This window comes from Mobula hypostoma, chromosome 17, assembly GCF_963921235.1.
Source record: "Mobula hypostoma chromosome 17, sMobHyp1.1, whole genome shotgun sequence".
NCBI classification, from domain to species: Eukaryota; Metazoa; Chordata; class Chondrichthyes; order Myliobatiformes; family Myliobatidae; genus Mobula; species Mobula hypostoma.
In genome coordinates, this window is record NC_086113.1 from 50,746,119 (window position 1) to 50,765,648 (window position 19,530).

Sequence of the window (19,530 nt, forward strand, 5' to 3'; positions counted from 1 at the left end):
CTGTCATCCCTGCTAGGGTATCTTTCCTGTCAACTTTGGCCAGCTCCTCTCTTATGGCTCCATTGTCCCCTTTGTTCAACTGCAATACTGACTCTTCTGAATTTCCCTTCTCCCTCTCAAATTGTAGATTAAAACTTATCATATTATGGCCACTACCTCCTAATGGCTCCTTTACCTTGAGTTTTATCAAATCTGGTTCATTACACAGCACTAGATCCAGAATTGCCTTCTCCCTGGTAGGCTCCAGAACAATCTGCTCTAAGAATCCATCTCAGAAGCACTCCACAAACTCCCTTTCTTGGGGTCCAGTACCAACCTGATTTTCCCAGTCTACCTACAAGTTAAAATCCCCCATAACAACCATAGCATTACCTTTGTGACATACCAACTTTAACTCTTGATTTAACTTGCACCCTATATCCAGGCTACTGTTTGGTGGCCTGTAGATAACTCCCATTAGGGTCTTTTTGCCCTTACAATTTCTCAGTTTTATCCATACTGACGCCACATCTCCTGATTCTATGTCACCCCTCGCAAGGGACTGAATTTCATTTCCCACAAACAGAGCCACCCCACCCCCTCTGCCAACCTCTGTCCTTTTGATAGGACGTATACCCTTGAATATTTATTTCCCAGCCCTGGTCCTCTTGCAGCCATATCTCTGTTATTCCTATAACATCATACTTGCCAATTTCCAACTGAGCCTCTTTCTTTCTTTTTAAATCTTTTTATTGAGTAAGTATACAAAAAAGGTAAGCCATATAAACATTAATACAATGTTAAAGTATAATAAAATTCCAAAAGATAACAATACCAAAAAGAAAATACTACAAACAATGTAATTTAAGCATAAGAAACCAAGATAACATAATGGTATACTAAATTTTATATATATCAATGGAAAAAAAAGAAAAAAAAACCCACCGTGCAGCTAACTAAAAGCAAGGCAAAGCAATGGGCTAACTTGAAACCAAACAGAGTTAAACTTAAAATCACGTCCTCAATCCCGACCTCCATTAAAAACAGTGAAAAAAAAACAAGAAGGGTAAATATTACATTAAATGAAAATATCGAATAAAAGGTCCCCAAATCTGTTCAAATTTAAATGAAGAATCATAAAGGTTACTTCTAATTTTCTCCAAATTCAAACATAAAATCGTCTGAGAAAACCAAAAAAAGGTAGTTGGAGCATTAAGCTCTTTCCAATGTTGTAAAATACATCTTTTCGCCATTAAAGTAAGAAATGCAATCATTCTACGGGCTGAAGGGGAAAGATTACTAGAAATTTTAGGTAGTCCAAAGATAGCAGTAATAGGGTGAGGAGAGATATCTATATTTAATACCTTAGAAATAATATTGAAAATATCTCTCCAAAAAGTTTCCAAAGTAGGGCAAGACCAAAACATATGAGTTAAAGAGGCTATCTGCCCCGAACATCTATCACAGAAAGGATTAATATGCGAGTAAAAACGCGCTAACTTATCTTTGGACATATGTGCTCTATGAACCACTTTAAATTGAATTAGGGAATGTTTAGCACAAATAGAGGAAGTATTAACTAATTGTAAAATCTGCCCCCAATCATCCACAGAAATGGTAAGCCCCAATTCCTGTTCCCAATCTACCCTAATCTTATCAAATGGAGCTTTCCTAAGTTTCATAATAATATTATAAATCATAGCCGATGCACCTTTCTGACATGGATTAAGGTTAATTATCGAATCTAAAATATATATAGGAGGAAGCATTGGAAAGGAAGAAAGTATAGTACTTAGGAAATTTCTAACTTGTAAATATCTAAAAAAATGTATTCTTGATAAGTTATATTTATTAGATAATTGTTCAAAAGACATAAGGGAACCATCTAAAAATAAATCCAAAAACCGTAAAATACCCTTAGTCTTCCAAGTTTGAAAAGCGCGATCCGTAAAAGAGGGAGGAAAAAATATGTTACCTAAAATAGGAATCGCTAACCCGAATTGATTAAGATCAAAAAATTTTCTGAATTGAAACCAAATGCGCAAAGCATATTTAACTATCGGGTTAGAGACCTGCTTAAGACGTTTCGAATCAAAAGGAAGAGAGGAATCTAAAATAGAACCAAGTGTATAACCCTGAACAGATTGTAATTCCAATGCTACCCATTTAGGAATAGATAGTATGTCCTGGTCAAGTAACCAAAATTTCATATGTCGAATATTAATAGCCCAATAATAAAATCTAAAGTTAGGTAATGCTAAACCTCCATCTCTCTTAGCTTTCTGTAAATGTATTTTACCCAGTCTCGGATTCTTATTCTGCCAAATAAATGAAGAAATTTTAGAGCCAACTTTATCAAAAAAAGATTTAGGAACGAAAATTGGTAATGCCTGAAACACATATAAAAATTTTGGCAAAAAAAACATCTTAACTGCATTAATACGACCAATCAAAGTTAAATATAAGGGAAACCATTTAGATGAAAGTTGAGTAATATGGTCTATTAATGGTAAAAAGTTAGTCTTAAATAAATCTTTATGTTTACAAGTAATTTTAATCCCAAGATATGAAAAGTAATTATTAATCAATTTAAATGGAAATTTATAATATAAGGGAAGATGTTTATTAATCGGAAAAAGTTCACTCTTACTAAGATTTAATTTATAACCTGAGAAAAGACCAAATTGTGCTAATAACTCTAAAACAGCAGGAATGGATCTCTCAGGATTAGAAATAACTGAGCCTCAAGCTCATCCACTTTATTTCTTATACTTCGTGCATTCATATATAATGGAAGGTAACTAATGTTATCCCACTTTTTAAGAAAGGAGGGAGAGAGAAAACAGGGAATTATAGACCAGTTAGCCTGGCATCAGTGGTGGGGAAGATGCTGGAGTCAATTATAAAGGATGAAATAGCGGCATATTTGGATAGCAGTAACAGGATCGGACCAAGTCAGCATGGATTTACGAAGGGGAAATCGTGCTTGACTAATCTTCTGGAATTTTTTGAGGATGTAACTATGAAAATAGACAAGGGAGACCCAGTGGATGTAGTGTACCTGGACTTTCAGAAAGCCTTTGATAAGGTCCCACATAAGAGATTAGTGGGCAAAATTAGAGCACATGGTATTGGGGGTAGGGTACTGACATGGATAGAAAATTGGTTGGCAGACAGGAAACAAAAAATAGGGATTAATGGCTCCCTTTCAGAATGGCAGGCAGTGACTAGTGGGGTACCGCAAGGCTCGGTGCTGGGTCCGCAGCTATTTACAATATACATTAATGATTTAGATGAAGGGATTAAAAGTAACATTAGCAACTTTGCAGATGACACAAAGCTGGGTGGCAGTGTGAAATGTGTGGAGGATGTTGAGATAATGCAGGATGACTTGGACAGGTTGGGTGAGTGGGCAGATGCATGGCAGATGCAGTTTAATGTGGATAAATGTGAGGCTATCGACTTTGGTGGCAAGAACAGGAAGGCAGATTACTATCTGAATGCAGTCACGTTCGGAAAAGGGGAAGTACAATGAGATCTTGGTGTCCTTGTTCATCAGTCACTGAAAGTAAGCATGCAGTGAAGAAAGCTAACGGCATGTTGACCTTCATAACAAGGGGAGTTGAGTATAGGAGCAAAGAGGTCCTTCTGCAGTTGTACAGGGCCCTAGTGAGACCACACCTGGAGTATTGTGTACAGTTTTGGTCTCCAAATTTGAGGAAGGACATTCTTGCTATTGAGGGAGTGCAGCGGAGGTACACAAGGTTAATTCCCGGGATGGCGGGTCTGTCATATGTTGAAAGATTGGAGCGACTGGGCTTGTATACACTGTAATTTAGAAGGATGAGAGGGGATCTGATTGAACATATAAGATTATTAAGGGATTGGACACGCTAGAGGCAGGAAACATGTTTCCAATGTTGGGGGAGTCCAGAACCAGAGGCCACAATTTGATAATAAGGGGTAGGCCAACGGAGTTGAGGAAAAACTTTTTCACCCAGAGAGTTGTGGATCTGTGGAATGTTCTGCCTCAGAAGGCTGTGGAGGCTAATTCTCTGGATGCTTTCAAAAAAGAGTTAGATAGAGCTCTTAATAATAGCGGAGTCAAGGAATATGGGGAGAAGGCAGGAACGGGGTACTGATTGTGGATGATCAGCCATGATCACAGTGAATGGTGGTGCTGGCTCAAAGGGCCGAATAGCCTACTCCTGCACCTATTGTCTATTGTCTATTGAATGAATGGCTTTCATACCTGTAGCTGACATGCTGGAAACGTAGGGTATTGTTATCTGTACATAACTGGCAGGTTGCACAGCTACAGATCAAGCAGGAGTATTAGAGCACTGTAAAAACTCAGTGTGACACCAGAAGTAGTTTATTCAGGACCGCTCCAGATTCCTAGACAGAGGCCATGGTTGTTCCGTCATGCAGGAACCAAACTCTATCAACTTTTTAGGCCTGCAAGTAGATTGGTTGTCAGAAGACAAAAAGAAATCCTTTCAAGCTTAAAAATCCCAGTCAAGATTCCTCTGGGCACTGTGAGTGGCCCATTTTACTCATGAGAGGCCTGGAGTGATCAGGATGGCAATTGTCAGTTCTCACCAACCAGTAAAAGTATAGGAGAAAATGGTCCAGATTAGCAGCTGGAACGCTGTGTTACCATTTCAGTGTGTAGAAGTCCCCATATAACCACATATTCACCTCCATTCTGCTGTATGCATCACCCCCATCAGCTCCTTCTCTGCCTTGTCAAGTCTATTCACACATCCACTCATTTTACCTACACCATTTTTCACCATCTGCATCACCATTCACCCACTGCTCACTCACACCTTTATAAATTCTGATGTCCCTCCTTGTTAATCCACTTCCCCCACTGGGTGGACAAGTGGCATTATGGACACTGTCACGGGTTTGTCTCTCCCACTGGAGAAATGGCAGAAAACACAAGAGAGAGAGAGATCTTGAGAGGATCTTGCGGCTGTAACTGAAGAGGAGAAATCTGGGAATCAACAGCACCTTTTCTGTCCTTTCTACCTCTCAGCTACCTGGTCACTTCCGCACTTGGTCAAGTCGATAATTTCAGCAGATGGCACAGATACTATTTCCCATTTCGTAAGCTTCCACGGAATTATTAATGACTGGTGAAACCATATTTACAATATAGACCTTCTTGACACTCTGCAATGCCATAAGCAGGTGATAGTGAGTCAGCAGCCTTTTTCTCCCCAAGTTTTATTCCCATATACAGATCATTGCCTTAAGAAGATAAGATTCCCTCAATTCTGCAATTAAGTGGTTGGGCGAGATCCTTGGATTTGCAGATCAACAGGAGAGCAATTCAAGATGTAAAGGGATTACTAGCTGATCCGAGGTATCTTCAACATATTTCCCACCTTTCCATTTAATGACATCCCTTTTTCCATTTTAGCAATTGTGTTCATGTTATTTAAGACTGGCCCTTGACCAAATGAAAACACATTTTTCCTTACCAGCTGAAGCTTAGTATGTTCAATTACCGTGGAGATGGTTGTGAGAGGCTGTGTGTATCCTCTGACTGTTACCTAGGACTTTCTGCTTGTCTAATAACTTCCTGGGAACACTCCATGGTGAATGGTGGCAAACCGAGTTAACTCACTAACAAAGGGTCTGGTGGCACGGGCCATGAAATGAAATAAACTGTGTTTGCTTACCGAGACCAGCTTTTCATTTCAGAGTCACTGGGCTCCATTAAATTTTTCAAATACCATGGTATGGTTTGAATTCATGAATTATTCATCTGTTTTTGAGTCCAGTCACATAATTGCTACACTGTTATACCCATTCTTAGCACAGACACTGAAACAATAATATTGCGTACAAATTTTACTTTCCAGTGATTAAGGTAACAGTGGGGAAACAGTCCTCTTAATGTCCCTCCAACACATACGGGGAACACATATTGAGGAAGTGTGCACTCCCACTTTGTGTCTTTGTGTTCATTCAAATTAATGGTTGTAAAATCACAGACTGTGATCACACAATTGCGCAAAGGTGTTGTTGGTGTGTTCCAGTAGTTGACAGCTGGAATTTCATTCAAAAATGGTTATTAAAAGATAATTCATGAACAGAATCAAAGGATATTTACTGACGGTAAAATGTACTTGAGCATTTTTCTAGCATAATGCTGTAAATAATTCAGCTATGCACTGGTATTCTATTCTAAGGCATCTATTACCCTGCACTTCTACAATGGTTTATAGAAAGCCGTTGCAACTAAACTAAAATAATTAACTGCAGAATTACTGTACTTACAGGTTCAAAGGAAGCAAACCTCCTAAACATATGTTTTTGATCACTACTCTGTTATGTTTCAAAACTAGATATATAAGTACAGATGTGTAAAAGTACACTAATGTTATTATTGATAGAATCTCTGAATCAATTGTGATTTAAGTAAAGTAGTAACATATAATGCATTATTCTTGAGTGAGCCATTTCATATTTTGATATAACACTCACATATACTACTCCTTCCCCTTCACCACTCATGAAAGAAAGCTACTTTCCCAATGAGAATGATAAATTTGTGTAACAGAATTTAGACACCAATGCTGAATGAAGAAGAGAAAAAGTGAATGAACAGCAGGACATCTCAATGGAAGGATCCCATGACTTTTAGCCGCTAAGCAAACATCTAAAAGATGATTGGAACTACATTGGGCTTCAGCAAAACTCTGAGGGATAGACCTGAAATTCGAATAAAAAAGTGCTATACAGGCAGACAGAGAAAGAAGTAAAGAGTAAGAAAGATCAAAGGAAGTAATTACATGAGAAGAGGCCATTTTCCTTGTAATTTCCTCAATGAGCAATTTCATCGGACATTAAATGATGACAGAATAGAGCTGGGATTAACAAAGTTAAAATGGATTATAGTAAATTGGTAGCCTGGTCTCCTTTGATATTTATTTTCATTGAAGACAATTCCGGATTTAGTGTTGTGCAATGAACCAGATTTGATTAGAGAGCTTAAGGTAAAGGAACCCTTACGAGTCAGTGATCAAATATATAATAAAATTCACCCTGCAGTTTGAGAGAGAGAGAGAGCTAAAATCAGACATATCGGTATCATTGTTGAGTAAAAATATTGCAGGAGGCATGAAAGAGGAATTGGCTAAATTGATTAGAAGGGGTACTAGCAGGGATGACGGTAGAGCAATGGTGGCTGGAGTTTCTGGGAGTAATTCAGAAGACACCAGATCAGTTTATCCCAAAGAAGAAGCAATCTAAAGAACAGATTAGGCAACTGTGGCTGACAAGGGAAGTCAAAGACAGCATAAGAGCAAAAGTGAGGGATATAATAAAGCAATATTTAGGAAGAAACTAGAGGATTGGGAAGCTTTTAAAAACCCAACAAAAAAGATAACTAAAAAAGCAACAAGGAGAGAAAACATGAAATAAATAAATAGCAATTAATAACAGGCATGAAATAACAATATAACAGAATCCTAAATGAGTGTACCTATTCCCTTTTGTTCAAGAGCCTGATGGTTGAGGGGTAGTAACTGTTCTTGAACATGGTGGTGTGAATCCTGAGGCATTTGTACCTTCTACATGATGGCAGCTGTGAGAAAAGAGCATGACCTGGGTGGTGATGGATGCTGCCTTTCTACGGCAATGTTTCATCTAGATGTGCTCAATGGTTGGGAGGGTTTTACCTGTGATATACTGGGCTGAGTCCACTACCTTTTGTAAGATTTTCTGCTCAAAGGCATTGGTGTTCCCATACCAGGCTGTAATACAGCCAGTCAGCACACTTTCCACCACACGTCCATAGAAGTTTGCCAGGGTTTTTGATTACCTGCCGAACCTCTGCAGGCTCTTGAGGAAGTAGAGGTGCTGTTGTGCTTTATTTGCAATAATATTTATATGATGGATCCAGGACAGGTCCACTGAGATCCTGACACTCATGAATTTAAAATTACTGACCCTCTCTACCTCTGATCCTCCAATGATTACTGGCTCATGTACCTCCGGTTTCCATCCCCTGAAGTCTACAATCAGTTACTTAGTCTTATTGACATTAGAAACATAGAAACATAGAAAATAGGTGCAGGAGTAGGCCATTCGGCCCTTCGAGCCTGCACCGCCATTTATTATGATCATGGCTGATCATCCAACTCAGAACCCCGCCCCAGCCTTCCCTCCATACCCCCTGATCCCCGTAGCCACAAGGGCCATATCTAACTCCCTCTTAAATATAGCCAATGAACTGGCCTCAACAGTTTGCTGTGGCAGAGAATTCCACAGATTCACCACTCTCTGTGTGAAGAAGTTTTTCCTAATCTCGGTCCTAAAAGGCTTCCCCTCTATCCTCAAACTGTGACTCCTCGTTCTGGACTTCCCCAACATCGGGAACAATCTTCCTGCATCTAGCCTGTCCAATCCCTTTAGGATCTTATACGTTTCAATCAGATCCCCCCTCAATCTTCTAAATTCCAACAAGTACAAGCCCAGTTCATCCAGTCTTTCTTCATATGAAAGTCCTGCCATCCCAGGAATCAATCTGGTGAACCTTCTTTGTACTCCCTCTATGGCAAAGATGTCTTTCCTCAGATTAGGGGACCAAAACTGCACACAATACTCCAAGTGTGGTCTCACCAAGGCCTTGTACAACTGCAGTAGTACCTCCCTGCTCCTGTACTCGAATCCTCTCGCTATAAATGCCAGCATACCATTCGCCTTTTTCACCGCCTGCTGTACCTGCATGCCCACCTTCAATGACTGGTGTATAATGACACCCAGGTCTCGTTGCACCTCCCCTTTTCCTAATCGGCCACCATTCAGATAATAATCTGTTTTCCTATTTTTGCCACCAAAGTGGATAACTTCACATTTATCCACATTAAATTGCATCTGCCATGAGTTTGCCCACTCACCCAACCTATCCAAGTCACCCTGCATCCTCTTAGCATCCTCCTCACTGCTAACACTGCCACCCAGCTTCATGTCATCCGCAAACTTGGAGATGCTGCATTTAATTCCCTCATCCAAGTCATTAATATATATTGTAAACAACTGGGGTCCCAGCACTGAGCCTTGCGGTACCCCACTAGTCACCGCCTGCCATTCTGAAAAGGTCCCGTTTATTCCCACTCTTTGCTTCCTGTCTGCTAACCAATTCTCCACCCACACCAATACCTTACCCCCAATACCGTGTGCTTTAAGTTTGCACACTAATCTCCTGTGTGGGACCTTGTCAAAAGCCTTTTGAAAATCCAAATATACCACATCCACTGGTTCTCCCCTATCCACTCTACTAGTTACATCCTCAAAAAATTCTATGAGATTCGTCAGACATGATTTTCCTTTCACAAATCCATGCTGACTTTGTCCGATCATTTCACCGCTTTCCAAATGTGCTGTTATCACATCCTTGATAACTGACTCCAGCAGTTTCCCCACCACCGACGTTAGGCTAACCTGTCTATAATTCCCCGGTTTCTCTCTCCCTCCTTTTTTAAAAAGTGGGGTTACATTAGCCACCCTCCAATCCTCAGGAACTAGTCCAGAATCTAACGAGTTTTGAAAAATTATCACTAATGCATCCACTATTTCTTGGGCTACTTCCTTAAGCACTCTAGGATGCAGACCATCTGGCCCTGGGGATTTATCTGCCTTCAATCCCTTCAATTTGCCTAACACCACTTCCCTACTAACATGTATTTCACTCAGTTCCTCCATCTCACTGGACCCTCTGTCCCTTACTATTTCTGGAAGATTATTTATGTCCTCCTTAGTGAAGACGGAACCAAAGTAATTATTCAATTGGTCTGCCATGTCCTTGCTCCCCATAATCAATTCACCTGTTTCTGTCTGCAGGGGACCTACATTTGTCTTTACCAGTCTTTTCCTTTTTACATATCTATAAAAGCTTTTACAGTCCGTTTTTATGTTCTCTGCCAGTTTTCTCTCATAATCTTTTTTCCCCTTCCTAATTAAGCCCTTTGTCCTCCTCTGCTGAACTCTAAATTTCTCCCAGTCCTCAGGTGAGCCACTTTCTCTGGCTAATTTGTATGCTACTTCTTTGGAATTGATACTATCCCTAATTTCTCTTGTCAGCCACGGGTGCACTACCTTCCTTGATTTATTCTTTTGCCAAACTGGGATGAACAATTGTTGTAGTTCATCCATGCAACCTTTAAATGCTTGCCATTGCATATCCACCGTCAATCCTTTAAGTGTCATTTGCCAGTCTATCTTAGCTAATTCACGTCTCATACCTTCAAAGTTACCCCTCTTTAAGTTCAGAACCTTTGTTTCTGAATTAACTATGTCACTCTCCATATTAATGAAGAATTCCACCATATTATGGTCACTCTTACCCAAGGGGCCTCTCACGACAAGATCGCTAATTAACCCTTCCTCATTGCTCAAAACCCAGTCCAGAATAGCCTGCTCTCTAGTTGGTTCCTCGACATGTTGGTTCAAAAAACCATCCCGCATACATTCCAAGAAATCCTCTTCCTCAGCACCTTTACCAATTTGGTTCACCCAATCTACATGTAGATTGAAGTCACCCATTATAACTGCTGTTCCTTTATTGCACACATTTCTAATTTCCTGTTTAATACCATCTCCGACCTCACTACTACTGTTAGGTGGCCTGTACACAACTCCCACCAGCGTTTTCTGCCCCTTAGTGTTACGCAGCTCTACCCATATCGATTCCACATCTTCCCGGCTTATGTCCTTCCTTTCTATTGCGTTAATCTCTTCTTTAACCAGCAATGCCACCCCACCTCCCCTTCCTTCATGTCTATCCCTCCTGAATATTGAATATCCCTGAACGTTGAGCTCCCATCCCTGGTCACCCTGGAGCCATGTCTCTGTGATCCCAACTATATCATAATCATTAATAACAATCTGCACTTTCAATTCATCCACCTTATTACGAATGCTCCTTGCATTGACACATAAAGCCTTCAGGCGCTCTTTTACAACTCTCTTAGCCCTTATACAATTATGTTGAAAAGTGGCCCTTTTTAATGCTTGCCCTGGATTTGTCGGCCTGCCACTTTTACTTTTCTCCTTTGTACTTTTTGCTTCTACGCTCACTTTACACCCCTCTGTCTCTCTGCACTGGTTCCCATCCCTCTGTTGTGAACTAACCTCCTCACGCCTAGCCTCTTTAATTTGATTCCCACCCCCCAACCATTCTAGTTTAAAGTCACCTCAGTAGCCCCCGCTAATCTCCCTGCCAGGATATTGGTCCCCCTAGGATTCAAGTGTAACCCGTCCTTTTTGTCCAGGTCACGCCTGCGCCAAAAGAGGTCCCAATGATCCAAAAACTTGAATCCCTGCCCCCTGCTCCAATCCCTCAGCCACGCATTTATCCTCCACCTCATCGCATTCCTACTCTCACTGTCGCGTGGCACAGGCAGTAATCCCGAGATTACTACCTTTGCGGTCCTTTTTCTCAACTCCCTTCCTATTGAGTGATTAGATTAGATTATGAGGACATGTAGTCCTCTTTTATTGTCATTTAGTAATGCATGCATGAAGAAATGATACAATATTCCTCCGGAGTGATATCACAGAAACACAGGACAGACCAAGACTGAAAAACTAACAAAACCACATAATTAGAACATATAGTTACAACAGTGCAACAATACCATAACTTGATGAAGAACAGGCCATGGCACAGTAAAAAAGTTCAAAGTCTCTCCGAAGTCCCACATCTCACGCAGACGGGAGAAGGAAGAAAACTCTCCCTGCCATACCCGACCATAGTCCGATTCTGAGTCATCCGAAAACTTCAAGCACCGACCAGCCCTCCAACACTGCGCATTGAGCACCATCTCCGCCGAACGCTTTGACCCCAGCCCCGGTTGCCAGCAGCAGGCAAAGCCGAGATTTTGGGGCCTTCCCTCCGGAGACTCTCGATCGCACAGTAGCAGCGGCAGCAAACCGGGCATTTCAGAAGTTAATCCAGATGTTCTTCCATGCTCTCACGGCTGTCTCCATCAAATCAGAATTGTGCACGGCCCCTATTTAACAATACGATATCATTTCACTGGAGAGGCTGCACGCACTGTGTCGCACTGCCATCTCCTCCTCCCGCCTATAGTGAGAGGTTGTTGTTATGACACCACTGAGATAAGTTTTCAATCTCCCTCCTGTATGCTGATTCATCACCACCTTTGAAACAGCTGGCAACAGTGGTGTTATCCGCAAACTTGTATATGGTGTTGGAGCTGTACTTAGTCATAAAGTCATATGTGTAAAGCAAGTCGAACAGCGGGCTAAGTATGCATCCCTGCGGTGCTCCTGTGCTGATGGAGATTATAGAGGAGATGTTTGTGCCAATCCAAACTGAATGGGGTTTACAAGTGAGGAAATCCAGGATCTAGTTGTACAAGGGGGTATTGAGGTCCAGGTCTTGGAGTTAACTGATTGGTTTTGAGAGGATGATTGTGTTAAATGCCAAACTGTAATCAATAAAGGGAATGCTAATGCAGGCATCTTTGCTGTCCAGATGTTCCAGTGATGTTTGAAGCACCAATAAGATGGCATCTGCTGTGGACCTGTTGCCTCGGTAGGTGAATTGGAACGGGTCCAAGTGGCCATTCAGACAGGAGCTGATACATTTCAACACCAGCCTCTCAAAACACTTCCTCTCTGTGGAAGTAAGTGCCACTGGGAAATAGTTATTTAGACAGGTTACCATGCTCGTCTTGGGCACCTGTACGATTGAAACCTGCTTGAAGCAGGTGGGCCTCGCACATTGCTGGAGCAAAAGGTTAAAGGTATCTGTGAATACACCAGCCAGTTGGTCAGTGCAGGTCTTCAGTACTTGGCCAGATACTCCATCCAGACCAGATTCACTCTCTTGAAGGCAGCCACGTCATTTTCAGAAACCAAGACCAAGAGTCGTTGGGAGACATGAAGGTGCACGATACACATAAAAGTTGCTGGTGAACACAGCAGGCCAGGTAGCATCTCTAGGAAGAGGTGCACTCAACGTTTCAGGCCAAGACCCTTCGTCAGGACTAACTGAAGGAAGAGTGAGTAAGGGATTTGAAAGTTGGAGGGGGAGGGGGAGATCCAAAATGATAGGAGAAGACAGGAGGGGGAGGGATGGAGCCAAGAGCTGGACAGGTGATTGGCAAAAGGGGATACGAGAGGATCATGGGACAGGAGGTCCGGGAAGAAAGAGAAGGGGGGGGACCCAGAGGATGGGCAAGGGGTATATTGAGAGGGACAGAGGGAGAAAAAGGAGAGTGAGAGAAAGAATGCGTGTATAAAAATAAGTAACAGATGGGGTACGAGGGGGAGGTGGGGCATTAGCGGACGTTAGAGAAGTCGATGTTCATGCCATCAGGTTGGAGGCTACCCAGATGGAATATAAGGTGTTGTTCCTCCAACCTGAGTGTGGCTTCATCTTTACAGTAGGGGAGGCCATGGATAGACATGTTAGAATGGGAATGGGATGTGGAATTAAAATGTGTGGCCACTGGGAGATCCTGCTTTCTCTGGCGGACAGAGCGTAGGTGTTCAGCAAAGCGGTCTCCCAGTCTGCGTCGGGTCTCGCCAATATATAAAAGGCCACATTGGGAGCACCGGACGCAGTATATCACCCCAGCCGACTCACAGGTGAAGTGTTGCCTCACCTGGAAGGACTGTTTGGGGCCCTGAATGGTGGTAAGGGAGGAAGTGTAAGGGCATGTGTAGCACTTGTTCCGCTTACACGGATAAGTGCCAGGAGGGAGATCAGTGGGGAGGGATGGGGGGGACGAATGGACAAGGGAGTTGCGTAGAGAGCGATCCCTGCGGAATGCAGAGGGGGGGGGAGGTGCACGATTGTTCATCCCTGTTCTGGTGGTTAAAGCGAGCATCGAAGGCATTGAGCTTATTTGGATGCAAAACTCTGCTGTCCCCTACATAGCAAGATTTAGCTTTACAGGAGCTTATGGTGGGTAAGATGTCAGAGTTCATTATTAAGGATGAAGCTTCAGGGTACTAGGAAGTACGTGATAAGATAGGCTGAAGTCAGCATGGTTTCCTTAAGGAAACATCTTGCCTGTCAAATCTGTTGGAATTCTTCAAAAAAAATAACAGGCAGAATAGACAAAGGAAAGTCAGTGGATGCTGTTTAACTGGATTTTTAGAAGGCCTATGACAAGGTGCCACACATCTGGCTGCTGAACAAGAGAAGAGCCCATGGTAGTACAGGAAAGATACTAGCGTGGATAAAAGATTGGTTGACTGGTAGAAAGCAAAGAGCAGGAATAAAGGGGTCTTTTTTGAGTTGGCTGCCAGTAACTAGTTGTGTTTCGGAGGGGTCAGTGTTGGATCCACTTCTTTTCATGTTATATATTAACGATCTGAATGACAGAATTGATGGTTTTGTGGCCAGGGTTGCAGATGATACAAAAATAGGTGATGGAGCAGGTTGTTTTGAGGAAGTAGGGAACCTGCAGGGCTTAGACAGATTGGAGAATTGGCAAAGAACAGGCAGATGGAATATAGTGTTGGGAAGTGTATGGTCATGCATTTCAGTAGAAGAAATAAAGCATAGACTATTCTCTAAATAGGAACGGAATTCAGAAATCAGGGGTGCAAAGGGACTTGGGAGTACTAGTACAGGTTAGCTTGCAGGTTGGATTGTTAGTAAAAAAGACAAATGCAAAATTAGTATTCATTTTGAGAGGACAAGAATATAAGAGTAAGGATGTAATGTTGATGGCATTGGTCAAAGGTTAAAGGTATCTGTGAATACACCAGCCAGTTGGTCAGTGCAGGTCTTCAGTACTTGGCCAGATTGGTCAGACGCCATTTGGAACATTGTGAGCAGTTTTGGGCCCCACATTTAGGGAAAGATATGCTAGAAATGGAGAGGGTCAGGAGGGGGTTTACAATAATAATCCCAGAAATGAAAGTGTTAACATGTAAGGAAGTTTGATGACTTGCTGGAGTATAGAAAAATGAGGGCGTTTTTAGTTAATTTCAATGAGGCTTCTTATTGAAACTGACTGAACATTGATAAGTCTGGATAGCATGGACACGGAGGGGATGTTTACAATAGTGGGAAGGTCTAGGACTACAAGGCACACCCTCAGAATAGAAGAACACTCTTTTGGAACAGAGATGAGGAGGAATTTCTGCAGCCAGAGGATGGTGAATCTGTGGAATTCATTGTGGAGGCCAAGTCATCGGGTATATTCAATGTAGAGATTGATAGGTTCATGATTAGCAAGAGTGTCAAATGTAACAGAAAGAGTGAAGGAGAATAGGTTGAGAGGGAAAATAAATCAGCTATGATCAGATGGCAGAGCAAACTCACTGGGCTGAATGGCCCAACTCTGCTTCTCTATCTTATGGTGTTATAATCTTAATGTAAAAAGAGAGAATTCACTCACATTGAACTATCATACAACTCATACTAGACTCTTGGGGCTTGTGGCATTACTGATTGTACAGTATCTGTTTCATGCTCTTGCAGCACACTCCCACGGAATCATGAAGTCATAGCCTTACAGCAAAGGAGTGAGCCCACTGGCCCACTACGTTAATGATGATAATTTTGTCCATTAGTCGCCATTAGGTCTGTATTATTCTATGCCTTGCCTATTCAAGAGTCTGTCTAAATGTCTCTTCAAATTAGAGATATCATCCAGCTTCACTGCCTCCTCTGGCAGTGAATTGTGAAAGAGTCTCTTTAAAACTCTTCCTCCTCCCTTAAACCTATGCACTGTTATTTTTAATACCCCTATCATATGTAAAATATTGTGTACATTTTATCATGAGTAAATGATTCTCTACCCCATCTATCCCTCTTATATCAGGTCTCCTTCACTCCAGTGTAAACAAATCTAGCCTATCTTGACTCTTTTAATAACTCCAATCCAGACAACATTCTGGTGAATCTCCTCTGCATTCCCTCTGGTGTAATCATACTTTAGTTATTTCCTGTAGATCTTCAGGGATATCATCTTCAATGTCCTGAACATAATTAAGCAACCTGTGCCAGGATAGTAGTTAAAGTTTCCAGGGAAAAGAAGGAAGGGCAAGCTTCCTCTGACTTTGCTTCTGATCTTTATCCAATGATCCATCTTCATTCCAAGATGCAGGATGAAGGTGCAGTCTAACATTGGCTTATTGTGCTTTCATAGGCTAACAGTTTGTAAGACCCTCTGGCTACAATATGCCAATTAAGCATTTGGTCTGGCACTTAAGAATAATTCATGTCAATGGAACCTCACACTAGCTAGAAAATAGTCATGAGACTGAAAAATGGGCAACAAAATAGAGGAGGAAAGGCAATTATTTTCACATCATGATTTTCCTTGTAAAAAACTGTTTAAAGTAGACCGTATTTCGCACACATAAATGCTTTGATAATAGCTATGATTAATGAGGTTTGTGAGAATATCATTCCACCTAGACTTCGCAAAGTGAGTCACAGGTGGCTGTTTTAGTCAATTCGCTGTTTAATTTGGGTAATACATTCAAAAATACCTTTTGTCATATATGTATTCTGCATTCGTTAATGAACACATACTAAATAGCTACTCAAAGCAGACACATATGCTTGTTCTTAATGGTTGGAGTTTATTTCTTTGCTGGGATAATTGGATGCAGTGAATGCCTGGAAAAGCTTGTCGGGTTCTTCCCAATGTTTCCCAGTGCTGCAGCTTCCTAATGCTACCAGGAGAGGGCACCATCAAACCTCAGTGATTCTATCAACAAATTCTTCTTGAGGCAAAGGAACAGAAAAGGTAAAGAAAGGATGGATAGAAGGTATTTTACCATGGTTTATATTATAATGACATAGAAGGAGGCCATTCAACCTATCAAGTCCATGCTGGCTTCCAGGCAAGCAATCCAATTAGTCCCATTGTACCCTTCTTTACTTCCCCTTCCTTGATTTTCCTGCATTAAATTACACTGAGGGGTCATTTGCTGTGGTGAATCAAGCTACCACAGCTTCTTCAGCAATGTAAAGGAAGAAGGAACTGGGAAAGACTTAAGTGGCTTCCTAGAAATTGGTGGAAGATAATCTTCGGTACCATTCCACATTCAGTACAGCCTGTCTTCCTCAGAAGTAGCTACTATAGTGGGCAACTTTGGTGACGCTTCTGGTCCTCTGTTGCCAGCAAAGGCCCTTAGAAGCAGCTCAGAGTCCTGTGATGTACACAAGGCAACGACTGATATTTCTGATGTAAAATTAGAAGCGGACAAAAAAAAAAGAGATCAATAAATAAGTCTGACCAAATGCCAGTGGGACAGGGAGGAACAGGATTACCCCACTGCCAAATCATTTTAAAGCCAATCTGAAGCAGAGTCCAAAATGTATAGAGCCACATTGTGCTGATATGACTGGCAATAATGAAGGGGGTCACCGGCACTTAATAGCTCACTTACAAGTGGTATGGACCCAGTGCTGGTAAATTCTGATTGGGGTTAGAGGGATGCAACAGCTAGTGTGGGTTTGGTAGACCGAAAGGCTCTTTTCTGTGCTCTACGATGCTAAGACTCCATTGCTCTACTCAGTGTTTTAATTATTTTGTTAATTTGCATAAATTTAAAAAATAATTAATGAGCTGGTGTAATCAAACACTAAAGAAGAGCCTCTCAACTCTGATTGGAGGCAGGTGCTACACCCTTCCTCCATGGCTCCCTCTCACCTCACCCTCCTACCCACTGCCCTGCCATCAGGGCGTTTGAAGACAGGATTTCAGTGATACATGCCCCAGTCCGTACATCTCTCAGCTCAAATCGTTCTCCACATGTGGCCCAGATAAAGGACCATGGATGAAGAACTAGAGCAGGTTAGATTCGACCTGCTATAAAATGTGCAAACATGCACTGAGCAATATTTGAAGGAATACAACAGTAATTGTCAAACATTTATCCATTCTGGTACTGTCCAATTAGAACTATCGAGCCATAGAGCAATACAGCACGAGTACAGGCCCTTCAGCCCACATCCTTGCCATAGAGGGAGTACAAAGAAGGTTCACCAGATTGATTCCTGGGATGGCAGGACTTTCATATGAAGAAAGACTGGATGAACTGGGCTTGTACTCGTTGGAATTTAGAAGATTGAGGGGGGATCTGATTGAAACGTATAAGATCCTAAAGGGATTGGACAGGCTAGATGCAGGAAGATTGTTCCCGATGTTGGGGAAGTCCAGAACGTGGGGCCACAGTTTGAGGATAGAGGGGAAGCCTTTTAGGACCGAGATTAGGAAAAACTTCTTCACACAGAGAGTGGTGAATCTGTGGAATTCTCTGCCACAGGTAACAGTTGAGGCCAGTTCATTGGCTATATTTAAGAGGGAGTTAGATATGGCCCTTGTGGCTACAGGGGTCAGGGGGTATGGAGGGAAGGCTGGGGCGGGGTTCTGAGTTGGAGGATCAACCATGATCATAATAAATGGCGGTGCAGGCTTGAAGGGCCGAATGGCCTACTCCTGCACCTATTTTCTATGTTTCTATGTTTCTAAGTTCATACTGAACACAGCAGCCTCCCAGCTACTCTCAATTTCCTGCATTCATATCTTACTAAGCTCCCATCCCATCCGCCACCCACTCGATGTACCTATCCAAGAGCTGCTTAGATGGTATCTGTCTCAATACCTTTCTCCTGCAGCCCCTTCATTTATTTTATTGAGATACAGCGTGGAATATACCCTTCTGGCCCTCTGAATTGCGCCGCCCAGCAATCCCCTAATTTAACCCTAGCCTAATCACTGGAAATATATATATAATAGTTAAAATAAATAAGCAGTGCAAAATATAGAAATAAAGAAGTGGTGAGTTAGTGCTTATGGGTTCAATGTCCATTCAGAAATCAAATGGCAGAGGGGAAGAAGCTGTTCCTGAATCGCCTAGTGTGTGCCTACAGGCTTCTGTATCTCCCTCCTGATGGTAACAATGACCTGGGTGATTGGGGTCCTTAATGATGGATACCACCTTTCTGAGGCATCATTCCTTGAAGATGTCCTGGATACTACAGAGGCTAGTGCCCATGATGGAGCTGACTAAGTTTACAACTCTCTGTAGCTTATTTTGATCCTGTGCAGTAACCCCCTCATACTAAATAGAGATGCAACCAGTTAGAATTCTCTCCACGGTATATCTGTAGAAATTTGTGCATGTCTTTGGTGACATACCAAATCTCCTCAAATTCTTAATGAAGTACAGCTACTGCCATGCCTTATTTGCAGCTGCATCAATATGTTGGGTCCGAGACAGATCCTCAGAGATGTTGTCACCCACCAACTTGAAATTGCTCACCCTTTCCACTTCTGATCCCTTGATGAGGACTGGTGTGTGTTCCTTTGTCTTTCACTTCCTGAAGTTTACCATCAATTCTTTGGACTTACTGACACCGAGTGCAAGGTTGAGAATTCAAAGGACCCGAAGAAGAATCCCTGGAACATACTGGCTGAGAAGGTTGTGAATCCGAATCAGGTTTAATATCACCAACATATGTCATGAAATTTGTTAACTTTACGGCAGCAATACAATGCGATACACAATAATAGAGAGAAAAATTAA